Source organism: Peromyscus maniculatus, chromosome 14 (assembly GCF_049852395.1).
Source record: "Peromyscus maniculatus bairdii isolate BWxNUB_F1_BW_parent chromosome 14, HU_Pman_BW_mat_3.1, whole genome shotgun sequence".
NCBI classification, from domain to species: Eukaryota; Metazoa; Chordata; class Mammalia; order Rodentia; family Cricetidae; genus Peromyscus; species Peromyscus maniculatus.
In genome coordinates, this window is record NC_134865.1 from 39,702,711 (window position 1) to 39,725,713 (window position 23,003).

General features: G+C 41.3%; 1 pseudogene; it reads right to left on the bottom strand.

Annotated features, from left to right (window-relative positions):
* LOC143268377 (laminin subunit beta-4-like) overlaps positions 1 to 23,003 on the bottom strand; it is a 66,882-nt pseudogene that overhangs the window by 20,305 nt on the left and 23,574 nt on the right.

Consider the following 23,003-nt stretch of genomic DNA (forward strand, 5'->3'; position numbering starts at 1 on the left):
TTTTCATTTGTTTTGATGGTACTGGGAACTACTGTGTATCATGCAGTATACTCTTTTGTCCAAACAGCTTTACTTGCAAATGTTCATTGTGTAATGTGTTGTTAGGTTCAAGGCCTCTGTCTTCTGGTACACTATCAGTGCTGGGCCCTCATCAGATCTCCTCTCTGATATCCTGTTGTTTTGAGTCATGGAGATCCTGCAGCTAAGGTTCCATAGGACCAGTCCCTTCATGCACTCAGGCAGGTCAGAGATGGGGTAGATGTTGGGGAGTGCTAACTCAAAGCCTTGGATGTGTATCTGGGTAGTAGCTGAGTTAGTCAGTCTGGGCTGCTGGGACCACCCCCATCAGGTGAGGGTCAGAGCCAGCTCCTCCAGCCTCATGGTGAGGGGTGGGATCAGCTCTCCTATGAGGGTGGGGGCCAGTGGGAGGCAGGGTCAACTCTCTGGTTGGGAGGGGATGGCTCTCCCTCGGCCATTGAGGGGTGGGGCCAGCTCAGCACTGGCCCTTGTTCTTCAACACAAGGTTCAACACATGGTTTGCATGGGCCCTTGTGCTATCACAGGCAATGGACATCAGGGCAGACTCCAGTTGCATCAGGACCACAGACCCAGACATGACCATCAGCAGCAGCTTGGGCCCAAATGTCACTATGTCCCCAGGAGGCAGCATGGACTTCTCAGATAGCAATGGATCTGGCAGCATCGTGGTCCCTGGACTCCAACATGACCTCAGATGGTGGCCCATACTTTAGGAAGTTACATGGCCTTCAATGATAACAGGAGCCAGGGACATCAATACAGACCCTGGCTGTGGTAGGGTCATGGGCCCAGACATGACCCCTGGCCACAGCTCAGGTTTGGACATCACCATGGCCCTGGGTGGCCATATAGGCTACCCTGATCTGTATGGCCATTGTGGCAGTCTGACCCTCAGGAACCAACATGTCTCAGATGTCAGCTTAGATTCCAGGCATATGCAGAGCCTTTGGTGGTAACAGGAGCCAAAGCACCCCGTTGATGCAGACCCAGGCTGTGGTAGGGTCACTGACCCAGACAAGACCTGGAGAGGACCTAGACAGGACCTAGACATGGCTCTAGGCAGCAGCTCAGACCACTCAGATTGGCACAACCCTGGCAGCGGCACATCCTTTAGACCTCAATATGGCCACAGGTGACAGCCCAGAACACAGGCATCTTTGTTGCTTTTAGTGGTGACAGGGTCATGAGCATCAACACAGACCCCGGCTGCCACATGACCAGGGACCCAGACACAGCCCTAGGTTGTAGGTAGACTGGACAACACCATGGCCCTCGGTGCAAGTGCAAGGCACTCAGATTGGGATAGCCTCTGAGGTGGCATGGCCCTTGTGTACCAACATGGCTGCATCCTCCACAGAAATCTTAAGGACAGGCTTCATGTCCAAGTACTTCTGTTCTACCTGTTCAGCTATTTCATTCACTCACAAAGGTCTTTCACTTTGCATGTAGTGGCACAGTACCCAGGTAAAAGGGTGGCAAGTTCCAGGCCATCCCAGGCTACACAGAGAGACTAACAACAAAAATCTTTAATGTATATGAAACTGTTTCAGATGCTGAGTTTGTTAACAGGGTAGCTCCATCTATTTTCATTACCTTCTGCAACGTATCCACTTAGCCATATGTACACAGCATTGCTCACGAAGAAACAAATAAACTAGCAGACCAACAGAGGCTCTCACTTTGATTTTATTATATTTGAATGGCCATGTACAATTTGGGCCTTTTAAAGTCCTTGGATGTAGGGCCCAAGGAGGTAGTATTGTTCTGGACATCCCATCACCACTGACCAACAGTCATCTTGGTATTAATAGTACCCCTCTAGGGCATATAATCCTCTCTTCTTTCTCAATTTGGAAGAAAGTCTCTCTTTACAACCCACTTCCCCTTGCAAACCTGACAGGGAATTGTGGGTTCATAGGCTGGACACCTCACAACTCCAGAACCTAGCTTTAGAATTTCAGCTTTGAAGAGAATTAAAGCTTCTCTGGGATTCTAGTTACTCTCAGCTCAGTTCTTCCTTCCATCTGTCTCTATTTAGAAAATCCAAGCTTACATGGTCAGCACCTTCCGGGCCATGCAGAGTTCTCAATGTATGAACCTGCTTTTCATTTGTGGAACAGGATGATCGCCATCGCAAACATGGCTTATTCCATTCTCATCAGCATGCAGACTTTTCTGATTTTCCTTCAATACTATAGCTCTTCTGTCAATTCTGAAATCACTTCCTTGTTGCTGGAAATATACATCACATGTTGGCAAAGATGTTGCTGAAGTCTTCAAAAGAATACAGATGACAGTTTTGCTAATGAACTGCACTAGTCACACTTTACTTTAAGAATTTTAGTTGTGTCATCTGTTATCAGGGAGCTACAATTTACTCAGTAGCCTCAAGGAGTCACACAGGAAGCCCATGTCTCTTTCTCTCTACTCCTGTCTGTCTCTTTATCATCTCTTTATATTATTTACTCTGTAAAACACCGGTTTTTGGTTCTTCTAATGTCTTGTGATATTGGGTTTTCTTTTAGAAAATGCTATACTAACTAGAGCTTAAACTGACAAAATATTAATTCTTGTTTACTGTGGCATTTAAAATATATACTTATTTATTTACTGTGTGTATACACAGCACAGAATGCTTGTGAAAATCAGAGGAAAGTTTGAGGGAGTAGATCCTTTCCTTCTACCATGTGGGTCTCGGGACTAAACTCAAGTCACCAGGTTTGGCAAGCTTGCTGACCCTTGTCCCCGATTTTTTGGTGCTTAAAATGGGTACCAATTTCCGTGTGAAATTTCAAGGACAAAGATGGAGAAAACTTGAAATAGTTGGGGTACACAGATTCAATGAATTTTTATATATTACAACTTTTAATGGTTCTTCAGACCAGTAGTTATTTGTCACTGTGGCTTGTAGAGTTTGTTCTTATAAAGTTCTCACAAGAGCTGTGTGGCCAAATTTTGGAATGCTTGTACAATGGGTCTCCAGATGAGGCAAACACCCATGCAGAGAGTTTCATTCAGCAAGGACTAGCAGAATTCGGGACAGCGCAGAACACTACTGGGACCATGTGGCCTGCATACTTTCTTCTCTTTCATAATATTGATCATTCTCTTGGTGGTTTTGGTATCATTTTGCCAATTATGGGACAGATGTGATCATTCATGGAAATCTCAGTTTTTCTTGACTATTTTCTCCTAAACTTCTTTGGGAGCTGATGCTTCTCCGGTTTCTTGTCTGAGGATGCCAGCTGTCATTCCAGACCCCGGGAGCCGTTCTGATTCAGTGCTGACAGAATTAGAGGCAGATCACCCCTATTTCTATAAATATGTTTTGAACGAGATTGGTGTTCTTGAAAATGTATGCCTATGTCAATCTTCTATTAGTTTTGTAAAGAAAGAATGCACCTGGCTTGATATTTCACCAAGATAAGAAAATGATAAGTGCTGTTTTTGGTTTAAAGATGTTTTGATGTAAAAGTTGGTAAAAAACATATTTGACATATTTGTTTTTGCTGGAGGTTAATGTTGGAGGATGGGAAAAACTCGTTTGTTAGTATGGAAAAACATGCTTGTTTTGATGTATAAATGAAGATGGCTGGAGCTATTTGGGGCTGGCCACTTGTGTGAAACTCATCTGGTGCTTGGACAATTCATTTCCTTGCACCTATGCCCCTTCCCCTTTTCAGAACCTGAACCCAGGCTGTGGTGGGGCTGCAGCAGGTAGTCTTTTTTTTTTTTTTTTTTTTTTTTTCCAAACCAGTCAAACTGCACCAGAGGAATGATGTCTATGTAACTCCAATTTCCTTCAAATTCCAGATCCCATGGTTATTTTTTATACCATTCTGCCAACTTAGTTAAATTTTCTAATTGCCCTATGTTTCCAAAATTTTGTTACATCCTGGATTCAGTGTTCACTTGATCGATGTCTCATTGTTGATTTTTACAAGGATTTTGTTTTACAGGTATCATGGTTATTCATCAGGAGCTTGTGGCCCTGAAGTCAGCTGTGATCTGCTTCTGGGACCCTGTTTATTCCAGAGTATCAATGTTGTGACCCTCAACAATCTTCTCCAACCAGCTCCTGACCTTTGTGATGCAGGGCCCTTAGGACAAGCCACACATGATTTGTTTATTTACCCCCCCCCCTTTTTTTTCTTCATCAATTATGTTCATCTTGTAACATAAAAATTGACCGTTTTACTAGTGTTATACAGAGAAACCTACATTATGGAATTAACATTAGCTCTATACTATCTTAAATTTGTATTTTATCAAATGTAAGCAATAATTAGCTTTCTGCAACTTTAGACTGTGTTTCCTCCACATGGAGGTTGGTGGCTCATTCCCCATTCTTCTCTTTCAAGTCATTTCCAAAAGAAAATAAAGTGGAACCTCCTTATAATGCACAGGCATCTCTTACAGACATTGTTAAAATACAGACCTGACACAGTTATTTCAGGTGGGACTGAACTTATTTTTTTTTAAGACTTACTTACTTACTATGTATACAGTGTTCTGCCTGTATGTATGCCTGCAGGCCAGAAGAGGGCACCATATCTCATTATAGATGGTTGTGAGTCACCATGTGGTTACTAGGAATTGAACTCAGGTCTTTTGGAAGAGCAGCTGAGCCATCTCTCCAGCCAAGGACTGAACTTCTAATGAGCTCTCTGATGCCTGTATTGTGAGTCTACACACTACATTCTGCATTCTGAGCCACAAGTGTATATATATGTGTGTGTGTGCACATATGTATATATACAGTCTTTTAAAGAGATACCAGGAAAGCTACTTGTAATTCTTGGGTTAGAATATCAAAAGAACTCCCAAGCTTTTGTCTTTGGTTTATGTCCATTTGGATTTCTATCTCTGCTGTCTCTGAACTTAAGACTCTAACTCACATTTACATGACACAGACTCCTCTCTTCTGATAAGAGTGTTTAGAGGAACACTGAAGACTGTTTGGGTCCTGCAGAAGTCCCACAAAAGACCACCTTCCATGTATTTAATCAGCAAGACTGTTTATGCATGCATATGGGGTTGTTCACCTGTACATACATGTAAGATGAATTGCTAAATGGTCTTATTAATAAAAAACCCAGAGCCAGACATTAGGGTAAAAACTGAGAGATCTCAGCTTCCAGAGAGACCTGCATCCTGTATACTCATGCCTATAATCTTTCTGCACCCTTCCATCTCACTTCCTTTCTCTGCCCAGCTACATCATATTGTCTTTCTGCCTAGCTCTCTCACTTCCTGTCTGTCTGTACAACCCTCCAGACCTCTATGGTTAACTAGTGCTGAGAATTAAAGGCATGTGCCACCATGCCTGGCTCTTTTCCCAGTGTGGCCTTGAACTCACAGAGATCCAGATGAATCTCTGCCTCTGGACTGCCTACCTCTGTGTTTAATATAGTGGCTGGCTTTTCCCTCTGATCCTCAGATAAGCTTTATTGAGGTGCACAAATAAAATATCAACACACATACAAAATGGCGACTACCCTGAGAGAGGCTTGCAGGCTCTTTTTAAGCACAGCTAAGGGTAGTTTCTAGGGCAATTAGGTCATTTTTATTTATGATTAGTTTAAGCGAGTGGTAGTTATGTTAGTACATTCCTGATTGGCTAGGGCTAGCAAGGGCTGGCTAAGGCTATAGCTTTTCCATTTTTTGGCAGGCCTAGACAAGTCCCAGGCTTTGTCCTTATTTGGTTATTACCTTGAGCTGCTATCAGGGCTGTTAAAAATTGATTGTCCTTTGTTCATACCTTCCTCAGAAATGGCCTGCTCACTTTCAAGAAGCAGGAACTGAGGCCTAGTTCTTAACTGAGTTATTTGGAGCCTGTCATGATATTTGCCTGGCCTTCTCAAAGATCTTCTTCAGGACAGCATTTTCCTGCTTAGAAAATTTCAGTGGACTCGCTGCCCAAAGACTAAACTCTAGCCTTGAGGCATGGCAGGAAACTGCAATATAAGGGAAATAGAACATCTATTGTCTCTTTTATTCCACAATTAAATCTCCTGGTTTTCAAGTCTCTGGCCCAATTATACTACTTAGGTTTATAGTCCACTCATGAAAATAGATCCATATGGCTCAGAAGTCCTAATACATATATTGTCTGCCTTGTTTTGTGGTCCCACTCTCATCTTGCTCCAACTTGAACTAGCTATATTAGGTACTAGCTAGAAAAGAACTCTTGGGACCAGGACCCTAACTAATCTCCTTCTATACTGTCCTGGGGTTCCCTGCTATGCACAATGTTGGGAAGCATCTTTATGGCTTAAGAGCCAGAGCACTGGTGCCAGATGTGCCTGGATGTCCGTACAGGCCCTGCTGTCTACCACCATCTGACTTTGGCCATAGTTCTTTCCTCTTGAATGTTTTCTTCATCTGCATGATTACACTTAGGGTGTCTATTAAATGTCATAATATATGGAAGCATAGAGCTTTGAATAAATTGAAGTTTTACTAGTATTACATCAACTGCAGTAAACACACCATAAAGATGTGCTGAGTGAATGAACAAATAATTGAGTAGTACCCAATTTATTTTTTGCCTATTGCAATTAAAGATCTTGCCCTCAGTATAGGAAGAAAATGATCACACTGTTTGCTTTACATACTTGATGTTAATCTCACCCTGAGTTTTCTCTGAGTGATAGCATTCCCTAACCATCATGACCAGTATTCTTTTGGCCTTCTCACAACCCTTGCTTGATATCCATAGTAGTCATGGTATTAATTCATTTCATCATTTTCAGCACCCATCACATGGCAAATGCTAAAGTATTGTTATATAGCTAACTTGTGTATGTGTTTTAGGTTATATCTGTTTTGTGTTTTCTCATCTAAAATATGAGAACTATTTTCTTTATAGTTATTGCCTAAACATAAATAACAACACCCCTTTCTAAGAAGCTACAAGTCCCCATCATAAATAGGCAATATTAAAGACTCTGAAGAAAGCAGACATAGTTGTTGTATGTGGACCACGAACACCTAATATTGTGCCAGGGACAGTGAAAGCCTTTTACTCTTGCCTCAATTACAGTCATCAAAATAGCAAGTCTGAAGCCCCCTGAGGAACCCTGTTGTGTTTTCCCAGTGACTGACTAGATAAAGGACACATTCCAAGAAATTGTGGGACAATGGGACCTGCTTTGTTTATCTAAATACCACCTTCAGAACTGGCGCTCAAGTATTTACTCTCCTTTAAGACTTTCACCCTGAGTCACATTTTTCTTTCCCTTGTTGGGAGTCATGCTGTTGAGAATCTTACATATTTTATTCATTTATTATCAGAAATCCATAAGTTCCCTCTATGTGTCTGGGCCCATGCTATGCACTAATGCAAGCTTGGTAAATGCAATAGACACTGCCTTGTACTTTGTACCATCATGGTGGAGACAGAGATTCAGACATCCAACAAACTCATTATATGTGATTGAAAGAGCAAAAGCAGGGTGGTTTTTTTTTTGCCTCAATTAGTTCTTATTTGCTTCTATTTGACAAGTGCTGTGGTACAGTAGGGTACAAAGATAAAACACAGGCTCAGACCTCAAAAAGACCTCAAAAACCTGTGGTTGTATGATAAAACAAGCACAACTCTGATCTGAATCCATGGACAAAGGTATTCTGTCCTAGGTGCCTCAGTCATGAGCTCCAGGCTATATGTGTTTACTGACATATAAATAAATAAAGTCTGTGGGGAGAAGACAGGAAATATGAACCAAAGGTGCAAGTCCTTAAATGGGCATAGCTTCCTCTGCTTCATAGAGATAGAAATTCAAAGGGACAAAGAAGAAGCTGGGGGCTGGTTCTATGCAGGTATGACCTTTGATATTGTGGGTTGCATTCATACTACCCATCCTTAGGCAAGCACCTAAAGGAGAGAATCTAATGTGAGGGCATGTGGAGGAACTGAGGATGAAGTGGAGGCATTGAGGGGTGCTAGACTGGATGCTCCAGAGTTTGTACTGATTCACCAGTAGTCCTGTGAGGATACTGGTAGGCCACAGGCCTAATACAACTTGTCCTGAAAAGTTAATTCACATCCAGGGAACCTAGCCTCTTTTCCACTCTAAAAACCAGGGAAAGGAGATAGTAGGATATCTCTTGACTACAGTACACAGATTTTCAGGAATCCATCAGACCAGACTGGGGGGCATGCAGGCAGGACTGTTTATCTCATTCTTGGAAACATCTGGGGCAAAAGAAATCAATTAGGTTATTGTGACTATCTCAAGGTCATTGTTTTTCAACATCCTTTCCTATCATAGAATAAAATCTGACAATGAGCAGATCAGAGAAGAGTGTGCTAATAACATGCTAAAATAAGCATCTTCAGCATCAGTCACAGGGAGAACATGCATAGAGGTGATGCCCTAGGCTTCAGTATTCATCCTAGATAGAGAAACTCAGCTGAATCTGGCTGTGAAGATCTGCACCACCCCAAGGTATAGTATCAAAATCACAACAATGCCATCACCACATATCAAATAGCCCACCACCCTGGAAGGCCTCACAGTAGCCTTCCTTGTCCTCAGACTTGGGAAAGGTCTCCATGGACACATCTCTTCCATTTTCAGATTTGAGTAATAAGGATGAAGGGAATTAAATTAAATTAAATTATTTCCTCTCATAGCACCAGATTTTACTCAAGCTAGGTCCTTTAGGATCTCTGTGAGAAGTTCTAATACCATTTACCTGCAACTTTTAAAATAAAACTTATGTATTTTCTACCATAATGATCTCTTGTTGCTGAAGTTTTCCTGAGTCCCACTTAGCCCATGGTCAGGACAAATCTCTCTCACCCACCAGTCCTGTAGCTTCTTGGACCCAAGTAAACACACAGAGGCTTATATTAATTAAAACTGCTTGGCCATTAGCTCAGGCCTACCACTTACTAGCTCTTACATTTAAACTAACCCATAATTTTTATTTATGTTTAGCCATGTGCTTGATACCTTTTCTCAGTTCTGCCTTCACATCTTGCTTCCTTTGTGTCTGGCTGGCGACTCCTGACTCACCCTTCCTGTTCCCAGAATTCTCCTCTCTGCTTATCCCTCCTATACTATTCTTCTTGCCTGGCTACTGGCAAGAAGCCATATAAATGAAGCGCTTTATTTATCAAACAATCAGAGCAACACATTCACAGCAAACAGAAAGACATCCCCAGCACTTCCCCTTTTCTTTTTTCAAAAACGAAGGTTTTTAACTTTAACATAGTAAAATTACATATAACCAAACAGTAGTGTTGAGGATGTCTTTCTATATGCTGTAAATGTGTTGCTCTGATTGATTGATAAATAAAACACTGATTGGCCAGTATCCAGGCAGGAAGTATAGTATAGGTGGGATAAACAGAGAGGAGAAATCTGGGAAGTAGAAGGCTGAGTCAGGAGACGCTGCCAGCCTCTGCCACCATGAGAAGTAAGATGTGAAGTACGGCAAGCCATAAGCCACATGGCAATTTATAGATTAATAGAAATGGGTTAATTTAAGATATAAGAACTAGATAGCAAGAAGCCTGCCATGGCCAAACAGTTTATAAGTAATATAAGTCTCTGTGTGTTTACTTTGGTCTGAGTGACTACACACCCAGGTGGGACTGGAGAAAACTCCAACTACAATCTGTAAGGGTTTACATTACACTTACATGTGGGGTGGATAGCAGATCATTGAACTGATTTTAAGGTATTCTATGAACCATTTGTGGTGTTCCATGGATGCCCCAGTCCAGCAGAAACAATTGTGTATCAGCCAGCAGTTCTGGTAAAATGTGAACTGTGTCAACAGAATCAACTCTGTGTCCTAAGACTTTGTCATTGCAACATCTTGACCTTTAGACAACATAAATAGCTGGTGAGGTTAGAAAAGAAAAACTTTGATAGTATAAAATGCTTAGAAAAACACTTCTTAAATCTCAGCATAACATGCTCAGATAAAATGTAGATTTAAGACCTGAGGCTCTTGTTTGGAATGCTCTCAACCGTCTGTATTTTTGTTACCTCAGTGAATTCTATGCCTCATTTTACTCAAGCAATAATTAAATATTAAATATCAGGCATTGACATAATGTCCAGAAAAACATGACAAAAGCTTTTTGATATTTTTTCTCAAACCAAATGTTAGCTTAAGAAAAAATAGTGAAATGAACTGCTTCACTCCAGATGTGGCTAAGGAAGGTCCCTGTGGGCCAGGTTTCATTTTCATGTTGCTCATCCAGTGTGGTTCAGGGTATTGTCACTTAGATCTGGGTAAGGGCTATCTCATGGAGCTTAGGGGCATCTGTGATAGACAGTTCCCCCAGAGTGGCCTCTGCTTAGTTGTTGTCCTTCTGATGACATCACTGAATCTGTGTCCCACACAAGCCAACTGGTCTACCATCACAACAATACATCATCTTGAGTTTGAAGTTTTTCCCACAGTGCTCTGATTTGGGATCTTCAGTGATGCTGTTACATGGGGGTATCATTTTTAACTTTGTTCACATACATTTCCACTTCTTTGTAAAACTTCTAGAACATCTGACTTGCCTGACTGAGTTTGTCTTTCACATTTATTTTCTTATCTCCTCCCCCTATATGTTTCCAGTAAAGTGATTTAATTTTAGACCCTGGCTATTTCCTCAGAGGCACATGTTTTTTATTTACCAGTTACAGTTCTTTAGACACATCAAGGTCACTGTTCTTTTATTAGGTTAACTTTTTGTTTTTCTTTGTCTAAAATATCATAATGAGCTGCCAAGAGTTAAGAACAAAGAGTTGAGTTTAAACTTCTCAATTGCAAGATACATTTCTTTCTTTTTAAGCATAAATTTTTATGGATTTGTTGAATATTTCACATCATGTACTCCAATCCAACTTATTTCCCAATCCCTGTATATCCACTCCTCACCCCTGTAGCATCCCCCATAAAAGAAAATTTTAAAAAATTAATTAAAAACAAAACAAAGCAAACAAACAGAAAAAAGCATCTTGGTTCCTTTGTCTTTCTTGCCTCTCTAACACCTCCTCGTTCATCTTAGTGGCATTGGGAACTGCAGTGTGTCTTGAACTACACCCTTTTGTTCACTCAGCTTTACTTCCAAGGCCTTTGACTTCTGGCATGCCATCAACGCTGGACCCTCACCAAATTTCCTCTCCCATATCCTGCTGTTGTCCCAAGTCATGGAGAACCTGCAGCTATGGTTCCACAGGGCCAGTCCTTTCACATGCTCCCATAGCCAGGCATGTTGAAATGTGAAAGGTCTGGATGGTAGCTGATTTGGTCCTTGTGGGACATTGGGACCACCCCCATCAGGTGAGGGGCAGAGTTAGCTCTTCTATGCTCAGGCCTTCAGAGCCAGCTCTCCCATGCCCCATGTAATGATGAGGGGTGGGGACAACTCTCCCAAGTGTAGAACCAGCTCTTCTGCTGCAGTAGCCAGTGAGGGGGCAGACTCATCTCTCCCATGGCCAGAGAAGGGTGGTGCTTGCTAAGCACAGTCCTTGGATCCTATGGCTCCCTGTGGTGACATGGGCCATGGTGACCAACACAGACTGAAGCTGCAACAGGACCACAGACCCAGACATGGCCCTGGGCAGCAGCTCTGGCCCAGATATTACCATGGCCCCAGTGGCAGTGCTAGCCACTCAGATCAGTATGTCTGAGCAGCAGCATGGCCCTCAGATGGTCTCAGTTGGCTGACCAGACCCCAGGTATCCATCTGGCCCTAAGTGGTAATCATGGTTATCAAATCAAACCCTGGCTGGTGTAGGGCCACAGACCCAGACATGGCCCTCAGTAGCAGCTCAGGCCCAGATGTTGTCATGGCCCTTCATGAGACTACTAGCTACTCAGACTGGCATGGCCCATGGGCAACAACATGACCACAGGTGGTGGCCCAGACCTCAGGCATCCATATGATCTTTGGTGGTAACATGGGCCACAGACATCAACACAGACCTTGGCTGCAGTAGGATCTCAGACTTAGCAGCAGCCCAGGCCCTCAAGTCACCATGGCCCCAGGTGGCAACACAGGCCACTCAGATTAGCATGACCCCAGTGGCAGCATGGGCCTTGAACACCAACATGTCTCCAGGTTTTGCCCCAAACCTTGGTGTAATGAGCATAGTAAAAAATGCCTTTTAGACATAAAAATATAATGTAATATGTGTAAAGAATGTAATGAACATAGTAAAAGAATGCCTTTTAGGCATGTAAAAAAAGCTTAGTCAGGATCCCTACTATGCCCAAGGCTGCACTTGATAACCAGAACTCAGTGACATCACTCACTCAAGATAACCAGAAACAGTCCTCAAACTCCATGACACCCACTGGAAAGTATATAAGCAGAGACCAAGAATAATGCTCTGCTCTGCACATCTGTAGAGATGCCACCTTCATCTGTCCTGTGGCTGGAGAGTCTCCCCCCAGGATCCTGACCCTTCCATTAGAGACTTCTGCTAGAGACTGGACTTGACCTTCAGCTAAGATATGCTGCACAGGTGAACAGCCTTGGGGAGATAGACTTAGGACCATAGTTAGGAATTTAGAGTATGAACCTAGTGTTATGGCCCTCAGCATAATCAAACATAACTTTTGTTATACTAACTACATGTATCTACCTTCTTGATCATAACTCTTGGGTATCCTCAGGGGCTTTGGTGGTAACAGGAGCCACTGAACATCAACACAGACTCTGGCTGCAGTAGGGCCACAGACCTAGACATGGCCTCAAGCTGCAGCTTGGGCCAAGATGTCACCATGGCTCCCAGTGGCAGTACAAACCATCCATATCAGCATAGCCCTGGCAGTGGATGGCTCCTGGACACCAACACAGCCACAGGTGTCAGCCCAGACCCCAGGCATCTGTGTGGACTTTGGCGGCAACATGGACCACAGACATCAACACAGACCTTGGCTGCAGTAGGATCACAGACCCAGACATGGTCCTTGGCAGCAGCTGGCCCCAGGTGGCAGCACAGCCATTCAGATCAGTATGGCACAGCTGCATCATGGCTCTCAGAAACCAACATGGCCTCAGATTGCAGGTCAGACCCCCTTTGGTGGTAGCAGGAGCAATGGACATCAACACAGACCCTGGCTGTAGTAGGGCCATGGACCCAGATATATAGCCTTCAGCTGCAACTCAGGCCTGGATGTCACCATGCAGACCACTCAGAATGATGGCCTCTGAGGCAGCACAGCCCTCAGACACAAACATGGCCACAGGTGGCAGCCAAGACCATGGTCATCTGTGTAGCCTTTGGTGGCAACATGGGCCCTAGATGTGAAGCATGATACATTTCTTATAGAATGAAAATGTTTAATTTTACTAATTTTAGAATATATGTGCTCATATGTTTAGTGGTGTACATGGACATTCAAGAGTTCATTTCCCACAGCAAGTCTAAGTTGTTACTGTTTTCATTGAGATCATCTAGAATATTTTTTAGTCAGAGAGGTAGGAGGGTAGTATGAATTATATGCATGAGATAAAAAAAAGGTTTCACAGTTTATGAGTCAAAATTGTGTGTGTGTGTGTGTGTGTGTGTGTGTGTGTGTATTGAGGGGGATAAATGTTTTTTATTCTACTGCCTGCTACCCTCAAGACAGCAATACATAATCCCACTCACACTGCAGCGGGGTGTGCTGGTAAGTTAAATCACCAGTTCTTAGGGTAGGGGGTGAGAGGAGGGGAGCTGGAGGGTGGAGGATGATGTTCTGTGATTGCCAATTTCTCTTTCTCTTTCGTGTATGTGTGTGTGTGTGTGTGTGTGTGTGTGTGTGTGTGTGTTCTGTGTGTCTTGCAAAAAGTGCATATGTAGAGGTCAGGGGATAACTTTCCAGAGTTGACTCTTTTTCCACCATGTGGATTCTGGGGATCAACCTCAGGTAGTCACACTCAGGGGCAGATACTCTTAGTCTGGGTTATTGTTCAGCCTGGAGTTTGCCAGTGTCTGTGGTGTGAGGACTCATTCTGCAAGGGCACTGAACAGTAGAGCAAGAGCACAATTCCAAGTCTCTTTTAGGCAATGGCCACAGAGAGCCACATATCACCATGAAAAAGGGAATTACTGGAAAATAAGCATAATACACTCTTCAAAGCATGGTCTGGTGGCATGGGTGTGGCAAGAACATTGGCCTGTTTTCATGTCACAAGTGGGTAGTAGTGTCAGCTTCCCAAGGGTAATCTGAAAGCACAACATAGACATTTATGGTCAGTTTTAATATCCCTACTCTCGTAAATGTTGTTCATAGCTCACACTGAGTGAAATGCACAGTTCAAGAATGAGGCAGCTTGCCCTTGCATATTCCACTGTTTGTCTGGATTTGTAATTACCACATTCAGCATCACAGAGAAAATCTCATGCCAAGATGCTTCAGAATTCCCATGTGGTTCTACTCAATGGCACTCAGGCAGAGTCAAGTCACCATAGGAGAGTTTGTAAGCTAAAGTACTGGCTTGGTTCTCCTGTGCTTGAGCCAGACCAGTGACTCAGGGAGGCCTTTCCCAGTGCCTGCTTATCACCAACAGCTCCCTCTCTGGCAGATGCATCTGTCATCCCCCTCTATTTCTTTGTTATTTTTTCCTCCATCTTCTCATTCTCTTCTACCCACAGACATTTCTTAGATATGCTTATGCTGGAAAGGCTAAGAAGTAGCCATAACAAAGCAAGGTATACCCTCTCACTGCAAGACAATTTCATGTTCATGGAAAAAACTAAAATGTCCAACATATAATGAATGGGCAAGATAAATGTGTTATAGTCACACAATAGAATATTCTTCTGTGGTAAAAAGTAGCAATGATATGATACAGTGGGGCGAAACTTGAACATAATAGCAACAACAACAACAACAACAAAAAGTCAGGGACAAGACTGAGCACGTGGTTCTTTGTATCTGAAGTATCTCTAATAATTGTATCCATAGTGACAGAAAGGAAATCAGTGATTTGGAGTGTGGGAGGATGGGAGGTGGTAATAAAAGGAAGCTGATTTTTTACCTTTTTTCTATTCTCTTTGGTGTAACAAATCTTACCATCTTAACCATAGTACAGTGTATCAACTAATTCACTCGATTGTGCAACAAATCAAACTTTCTTTATTGCAAAACTGAAAACTGCATCTGGTAAACAGTAGCTCTCTTTTCATTTTCCCTCAGCCTCTGTCCTTTTCCTCTTCTGTCTCTGTGAATATGGTGCCTCTAATTAGGTGCCTCATGTAAGTGCAATCCCATAGTTTTGGTCTTTTTTGTCTGGCCTATTTCATCTAGCATAATATCATTAAGGCTTATCCATGCTGTGATCTGTAATATTTTGTGTATCCACACATTTATTGGTAGGCACTTGGGTTACTTCCATCCCCTGGCTATTTGAAGAGAGCTGACTTGAAAAGGGGGTACAAACATTCTTCCAAACTCTCCTTTTAATTCCTTTAGGTGCATATCCAGAAGTGGGGTTTTTATTTGAGGTGAAGAAAATATTCTAAAATTAATTGAGTTTATGTTCACACAACTTTTGATAGAACCCAAACCATTGATTTGTACTATTTGTAGGTATGTAAATATGTAAATTATATCAACAAAGCCATTACACACAACACACAATGCATGTACGCACATATACACATACACACACTCATTGGCACACATGCATACACACACACACACACACACACACACACACGTAAGAACAAATAATGCTGATGTTCAGTTTGTTCTCTAAGAGCACCATTTTGGTCAGTGAATAAGGAAGAAACCTGGTATGCTGAAGGGTATGTGGAAACTGGCTTGATTGCATCATTGTACCTAATTTTTCATGATCTTTACTTTTTTTTTTAACCTGCAAAAAGCATCTATGACATAAAAACTTAGCCTGTTGCATGCTAATGTTGATACTCAGGCTTATTCACTGGGCAAAACAATGGAGCATAATGCTATGACTCAGAGGAAATCACTTACCCGGTTCCCAAGGGTTCTATAACTTTGTGAGGCCTTGAGGAACACAATGATTTACTGTCCCAAAGCCAAGGATCTGTGTGTTTGGTCCCAGAAAAATACTAAAGCTCTATTTCCTTTTCTCTTCTCCCTTGGTTCCACTTCTTTCTTGACAGAAGATCTCTGAATCAGTATTAGGAAAGATTTGAGAAGAAAAGGGTAAGGTAATTAAAAGATAAAAAAAGGGCTTTGTTGAGATGTCTCAGTGCTTAAGGATGATGGTCACCAAGGCTGATGACTTGAGATTCATCACTGAGACCCACATGATGAAAGGAGAGAATTGACTCTGGCATGTTGTCCTCTAATGTCCACCTGTGTGCACACATGCATGCATATGCACACACATGTAAATAAACGTAATAAAAATAAAGAATCACCACTTGAAAATCACCCAAGATCTTATCACCCTGCATAAAGTAACATAATAAACTTGTATACCAAATTCTAGGATTAACTGCTAGACAAGGCAGGCACCTCTATGGGCAACCTCCTATACTAACCTTCAAAGTGTTCATTCCTTTTGTTTCAGCTAAACCTTCTTGAAAAAAAGAAACTGAGAATACTTGGAAGTGTTTCTGTCTGTCAGAACAATCTTTCAGACATGTATTCGATGGCTGTGGGCTAAGCATGCCCAGAATGCATCTGCCACTGTCCTTGAATTAGGAGCTTAAACTGATCATGCTCAGCAATGTATACTCTAAGCTGATCTTGCTCAGGAATGGCCCTTGCCAAGTGTTTTCCTATATGAGGATATACAGCTTCCTCAGATTCCATACTTTGCTTTTGGAGTAACTGCGGTATTTTTCATATTTGTGACGGACAACAAAACTTTCTTCATTCTTTTATCATCTAATTGTGTTTATTTGTCCTGTAAGAACTAAAAGGAGGCTCCATTGTACTCTGTTACATTAACAGAAGTCATGTTTCCATGGATTTCACAATTTGCCATTAAATTTTTTGGTATTTCTCTGGTTTGCTCAGGTGGGGGAAATGTGAGCACCATCTGCTGGTCATCTATGATAACTTCAGGAAGCTTCAGAGAAAAGCTGTGCACTGACTTCCTAAAGCTTGTGGGACATACTGTAATTTTTTATTTTTTATTTTTTGGACTCAGAGTTGATAGGACTCTTTTGAATTCATAATGAGGGAATGTTAGGGCTAAGACAGCAAGGTTCAACTTTAACTTGCATCCTGATTGACCTCCTGGGACTTACCCTTGTCACCTAGGGGGCCAGAGCTACTCAATCTGAAGTGATTGTGCTTGCACTGGTCACAGTTGGCTCCTTGCACATTCTCTTTGCACAGGCACTGGATGGCCACAAACCTTGTGGCAGGATCAGAGTAGCTCACACAAAGGCCACCAGATAAGGTCCCATTAGGGTCACATTCACAAGCTAGACACACAAAAATACATTGTTTTAGTTAGTAGCAACTGTGGGAAACCTAGAATGTAATCTAGTGTTTTACCCCCACCAGATACACTTTAATTGATTAGATAATTAGGTATATTTAAATGATAAGACTAATGGCTTACAGATATCCAGAAATATCTACCAAATTTCTGGTCTTAGGAAATGCTGGTTAATTCTATACATATACTTTTACAAGGACCAGAGGAAGGTTGCTAGTTTTTTTAAAGACATGCTTTCATGTAGCCCAGGATGGTCTCACTTTGTTATATAGCTAAGGATAACTTTGAATGTACTTGTCCTGCCTCTACCTTCCAAGTGCTGGAATTAGCCACGTGTCCCACCATGCCATGTTTACGCAAGTGCTAGTGTTGGGGATCAACACTAGAGCTGCCTAGGCAGTATTCTACCAACAGAGCTACATTTCCCACCCAGAAGATTGCTATTTTGAGAGATGGGTGTTAAAAGTAGATCAATTATTTTTGGAGCAATAAAAATGTCTTCAAACTTGGTAGAGGTGCTGCTTGCACAACCTTCACCAGTGAATGGCTGCTCATTCTTAAATGATAATTTTATGTTACATGAATTTTTAATTCAGAGAAAAGTAGTTTAAAAAAAGAGGACTCTAGCTAGCAGTCCTTGAACCCTCTGGCCACTCAGGTCAGGGAAACTGGTGGGTTGCCTGTAGATCTTCACCTCTTCCTCCTCTCTTCTAAATCCAATTCCCTAGTTTCATGTCAGTGCTGTAGGAGACCACCTGCTTTGGCCTCCTCCCCTTCCTCACTGCCCCCAACTCCAGCAGATCTTCTCCTCTAGCCTTCCTCCTCTCTCATTTTTTTGTTCCAGCCCCTAACTCCAGCAGGCATTCCCTGGGAACCTGTCTGCTAAGGCTGCCAGAGAAATAAGTAGGCCACTAAAGCAAGTTAGGTGAGCCTCAGATCTTCATTCTCCCTCCTCTCCTCCAATCCAATCCTCAAGTCTCATCCTCAGCTCTGTAGCAGACTAGCTGCTGTGGTCTCTCTTCACTTTCTGCCCCTATTTCCAAGGACTAGGCAGATTCTGGCAGAACACTCTCTTTCCTTCCACCTGTGGATGTCCCCCCAAGACTATCCATATTTCTAAATATTAGCTTCCAATACCTAGAAACACATTCTACCCTGATCCCCTAGTGGCCACACCTGGCAGAATCCCAAAAGCATTCCTTACCAGGCAACACACAGTCACCACACTCTTCTAAAAACCAAGAGGGCAGCAGAAACCAATGAACAAAAGTCCACCCAACAAAGATAAGACCAGATATCAGTACCTAGAATTACAATCATCCCAAACCCATGTGCCTAGATGCCAGAATAAAATCACTATCAACAACAGCCAGGACAGTATATCTCCACTAGAACTCAGTACCCCAACTACAGTAAGCCCTGAAAAATTCAACACAGTTGAAGCATAAGATAAGGACTGTAAAATAGCCTTTATGAATATCTTAGAAGTCCTTAAAGAGGAAATGAATAAATCAATTAAAGAAATCTATGAAAAAACAAACAGTGGGAGGAAATGAATAAAACAGTTCAAGACCTGAAAGTGGAAATAGAATCAATAAAGAAAACTCAAGCAGAAAGAAACATAGAAATGAAAAATTTCAGAACCCTAACAGGAACCTCAGAGGCAAGCACCAACCAACAGAATGCAAGAGACAGAAGAGAGAATCTCAGGCACTGAAGAAATGATAGAAGAAATGTATATGCCAATCAAAGAAAATGTTAAATCTAAGAAACTCCTTATACAAAACATGGAAATCTAGGACACGATGAAAAGACCAAGCTTAAGAATAATAGGAATTGAGGAAGAAGAAACCTACCTCAAAGGTCCAGAAACAAAAGCATAGAAAAAATTTTCCAACCTAGAAGAAGATGCCTATAAAGGTACAAGAAGATTACAGAACACCAAATAGACTAGGTCAGAAAAGAAAGGCACATAATAAATAATCAAGATACTAAAAGTACAGAGCAAAGAAAGAATATTAAAAACTGCAAGGGAAAAAGATCAAGTAATAGATAAAGAATAACATCTGATGTCTCAGTGGAGACTATAAAAGCCAGAAGGGCCTGGATAGATAGGCTGCAGGATATAAGAGATCATGGATGCCAGCCCAGACTACTATACCCAGCAAAACTCTTCGTCACCATAGATGGAGAAAATAAGACATTCTATGATAGAGCCAAGTTAAAATATTCTTTCTACAAATCCAGCTCTACAGAAGGTGCTAGAAGGAAGAGTCCAACCTAAGGAGGTGAACCACAGCCAAAAAACAAAAGGAATAAATAATCCTGATCAGACCAGCACAACCAAAGGGGGGGGGGTACAGCATAATAACAAAATAACAGGAATCAACAATCACTGATCATTGGTTTCTCTTAATATTAATGGCCTCAATTCCCCAATAAAAAGACACAGACTAACAGAATGGATGTGAAAACAGGATCTCTCCTTCTGTTGTATTCAAGAAACACACTTCAACATTGAGGATATACATTACCTCAGGGTAAAGGATTGGGACAAGATATTCCAAGTAAATGGACCTATGAAGCAAACTAGTGTAACCATTCTAATATCCAACAAAACAGACTTCAAACCAAAACTAATCAGAAGAGAGAGGGAAGGACACTACATACTCATCAAAGGAAAAACTCACCAAGAGGACACTGCAATTCTTAACATTTATGTGCTAGACACAAGGACACCCAAATTCATAAAAGAAACACTACTACATCATAAATCACATATTGACTCTCATGCACCAAGAGTTGGGTAACTCCAATACCCAACCCTTGCCAAATAGACAGTTCATTCAGAAAAACCTAAACAGAGAAATGCTGGTGCTGATATCATAAACCAAATGGATCTAACACATATAGATTTTTGGTTTTTTGAGACAGGGTTTCTCTGTGTAGTTTTGGTGTCTGTCCTAGATCTCACTCTGTAGACCAGGCTGGCCTCAAACTCACAGAGATCTGCCTGGCTTTGCCTCCCAAGTGCTGGGATTAAAGGTGTGCACCACCACCACCACCACCACCACCACCACCACCACCACCACCTGGCTAGATCTAACAGATATTTACAGGACATTTTACACAAACACAAAAGAATAACTTTCTTCTCAGCAGTTCATAGAAAATTTTCTGAAATTAACTTCATACTGAGACACAAAGCAAGTCTCAACAGGTACAAAAAAAATTGAAATAATACCCTGTATTCTATTTGACCACCATAGATTAAGCTGGATATCAATAATAATAGAAGCATCAAAAAGTTTACAAATTTATGGTAACTGAATAATGCATTACTGAATAATAAGCTGGGAAATTTCTGACAGAATTTACTGACAGAAATTGAGAAAGAAATGAAAAACTTTCTACTCTTTGATGAAAATGTAAGCATAACATACCCAAACTTATGGATACAATGAGGGTGGTTCTAAGAGGCAAGTTCATAACACAAAGTGCCTACACTAAAAAAAAAAAAAAATGGAGAGATCTCACAGAGAACTATAGCCAAGCACTTGACCAAGCTCCTGTAGTTCAGTTGAAGAGGGGGAGGAGGGATTATAGGAGCAAAGGTGGCAGGGTAGAGATCATGATGGGGAGAACCACAGAGATAGCTGATCCAAGCTGGTAGGAGCTCACAGATTCTGGACTGACAGCTGGGGAGCCTCCATGGGACTGAACTAGGCCCCCTGAATGTGGGTGACAGTTGTGTGGCTTGATCTGTTTGCCTCTGGCAGAGGGACTAGGACTTATCCCGGGTACATGAACCCATTTTAAAGCCCACTCCTTATGGTGGGATGCCTTGCTCAGCCTTGATCCAGGGTCAAGTGTTGACTATCTAAGGGAGGACTGACTCCCTATGAGGAGTGGATGGGGGTTGAGATGGGGGTGGTGGTGGGGGAATGGAAGAAAGGGAGGGAGGGGGAACTGTGGTTGGTATGCAAAATGAAAAAAATTTAAATAAAATATAATGTCAAAAAATGGAGAGATCTCATACTAGTAACTTAATAGCACACCTGAAATCTCTAAAACAAAAGAAGAAACACATCCAAAAGGAGCGGATGGCAGAAAACAATCAAACCCAGGGCTGGAATCAATAACATAGAAACAAACAATTGAAAACAACACAAAGAATCTTGAAATAAAAGTTAGCTCTTTGAGAAAAATCAGTAAAATGGATAAATCCTTAGCCAAATGAACTAAAAGGCAGAGAAAGAAGAGGCAAAGTAACAAAGTAGATGTGAAAAAGTAACACAACAACAGGCACCAAGGATACCCAGAGAATCATAAGAATACATTTTAAAAAGTTGTATTCAACCAAATTGAAAAATCTATAAGAAATGGAAAATACTACAAACTGTGTTAAATCAAGATCAGATAAGTAACTTAAACAGACCTATAACTTCTAGAGAAATAGAAAAAGTCATTAAAAGTCTCCCAACCAAAAAAAGTCCAGGGACAGATAATTTTAGTTCAGGCCTTCAAAGAATTAATGAAAATACTCCTCAAATTATTTCATAAAGTAGAAACAAAAGGCACATTGTCCAATATATTTTTTAAGACCACAGTTACCATGATACCTAAACAACATAAAGACTCAACAAAGAAAGTGAATTACAACCAGTTTCCCTTATGAACATAGACACAAAAATTTTCAAAAAATTAAAGTATTTTCAAACCAAACACAAAAATGTATCAAAAACATCATTTACCATGACCAAGTAGATTTCATTCCAGAGATGCAAGGATGGTTCAACATATGTAAACCGATAAATGTAATCCTCCAAATAAACAAACTAAAAACACATGATCATCTCCTTAGATGAAGAAAAGGCCTTTGACAAAATTCAATACTCTTTCATGATAAAAATCTTGGAGAGATTAGGGGTACAGGGACATACCTCAACACAATGTAGGCAGTTTTAAACAAGTCCATAGACACACAACAACTTAAATGGAGAGAAACTCAAAGCAATTCCATTGAAATCAGGAATGAGATTAGATTTTCTACTCTTTCCATACCTATATAGTACATTATAGTACTTGAAGTTTTAGTTAGATAATAAAAGATCTGAAGGAGATCAAAGGGATACACAATGGAAGGGAAGAAGTAAAAGTATCTTTATTTGCAGATGACAAAGATAGTATACGTAGGTGTACCTAAAAATTCCACCAAGAAACTATTACAGCTGATAAACACTTTCAGTAAAGGAGAAGATACAAGATTAACTAAAAAAATCAGTAGTCTTCCTATATAAAAATAACAGACTGAGAAAAAAAATCTGGGAAACAATATTCTTCACAATAGCTTCAAAAATTTTAAAATATCTTGGGGCAACTCTAACCAAGCAAGTGAAAAACTTGTATAAAAAAAACTTTAAGACATTGAAGAAAGCAATTGAAAAAGACTTCAGAAGATGGAAAGATCTCCCATGTTCATGGGTTGGTAGGATTAACATAGTGAAAATGGCCTGTTGCTTGAGAGCTTCTCTCCAGGTTCCACCAAGCCCCACAGTCCCACAATCTACGT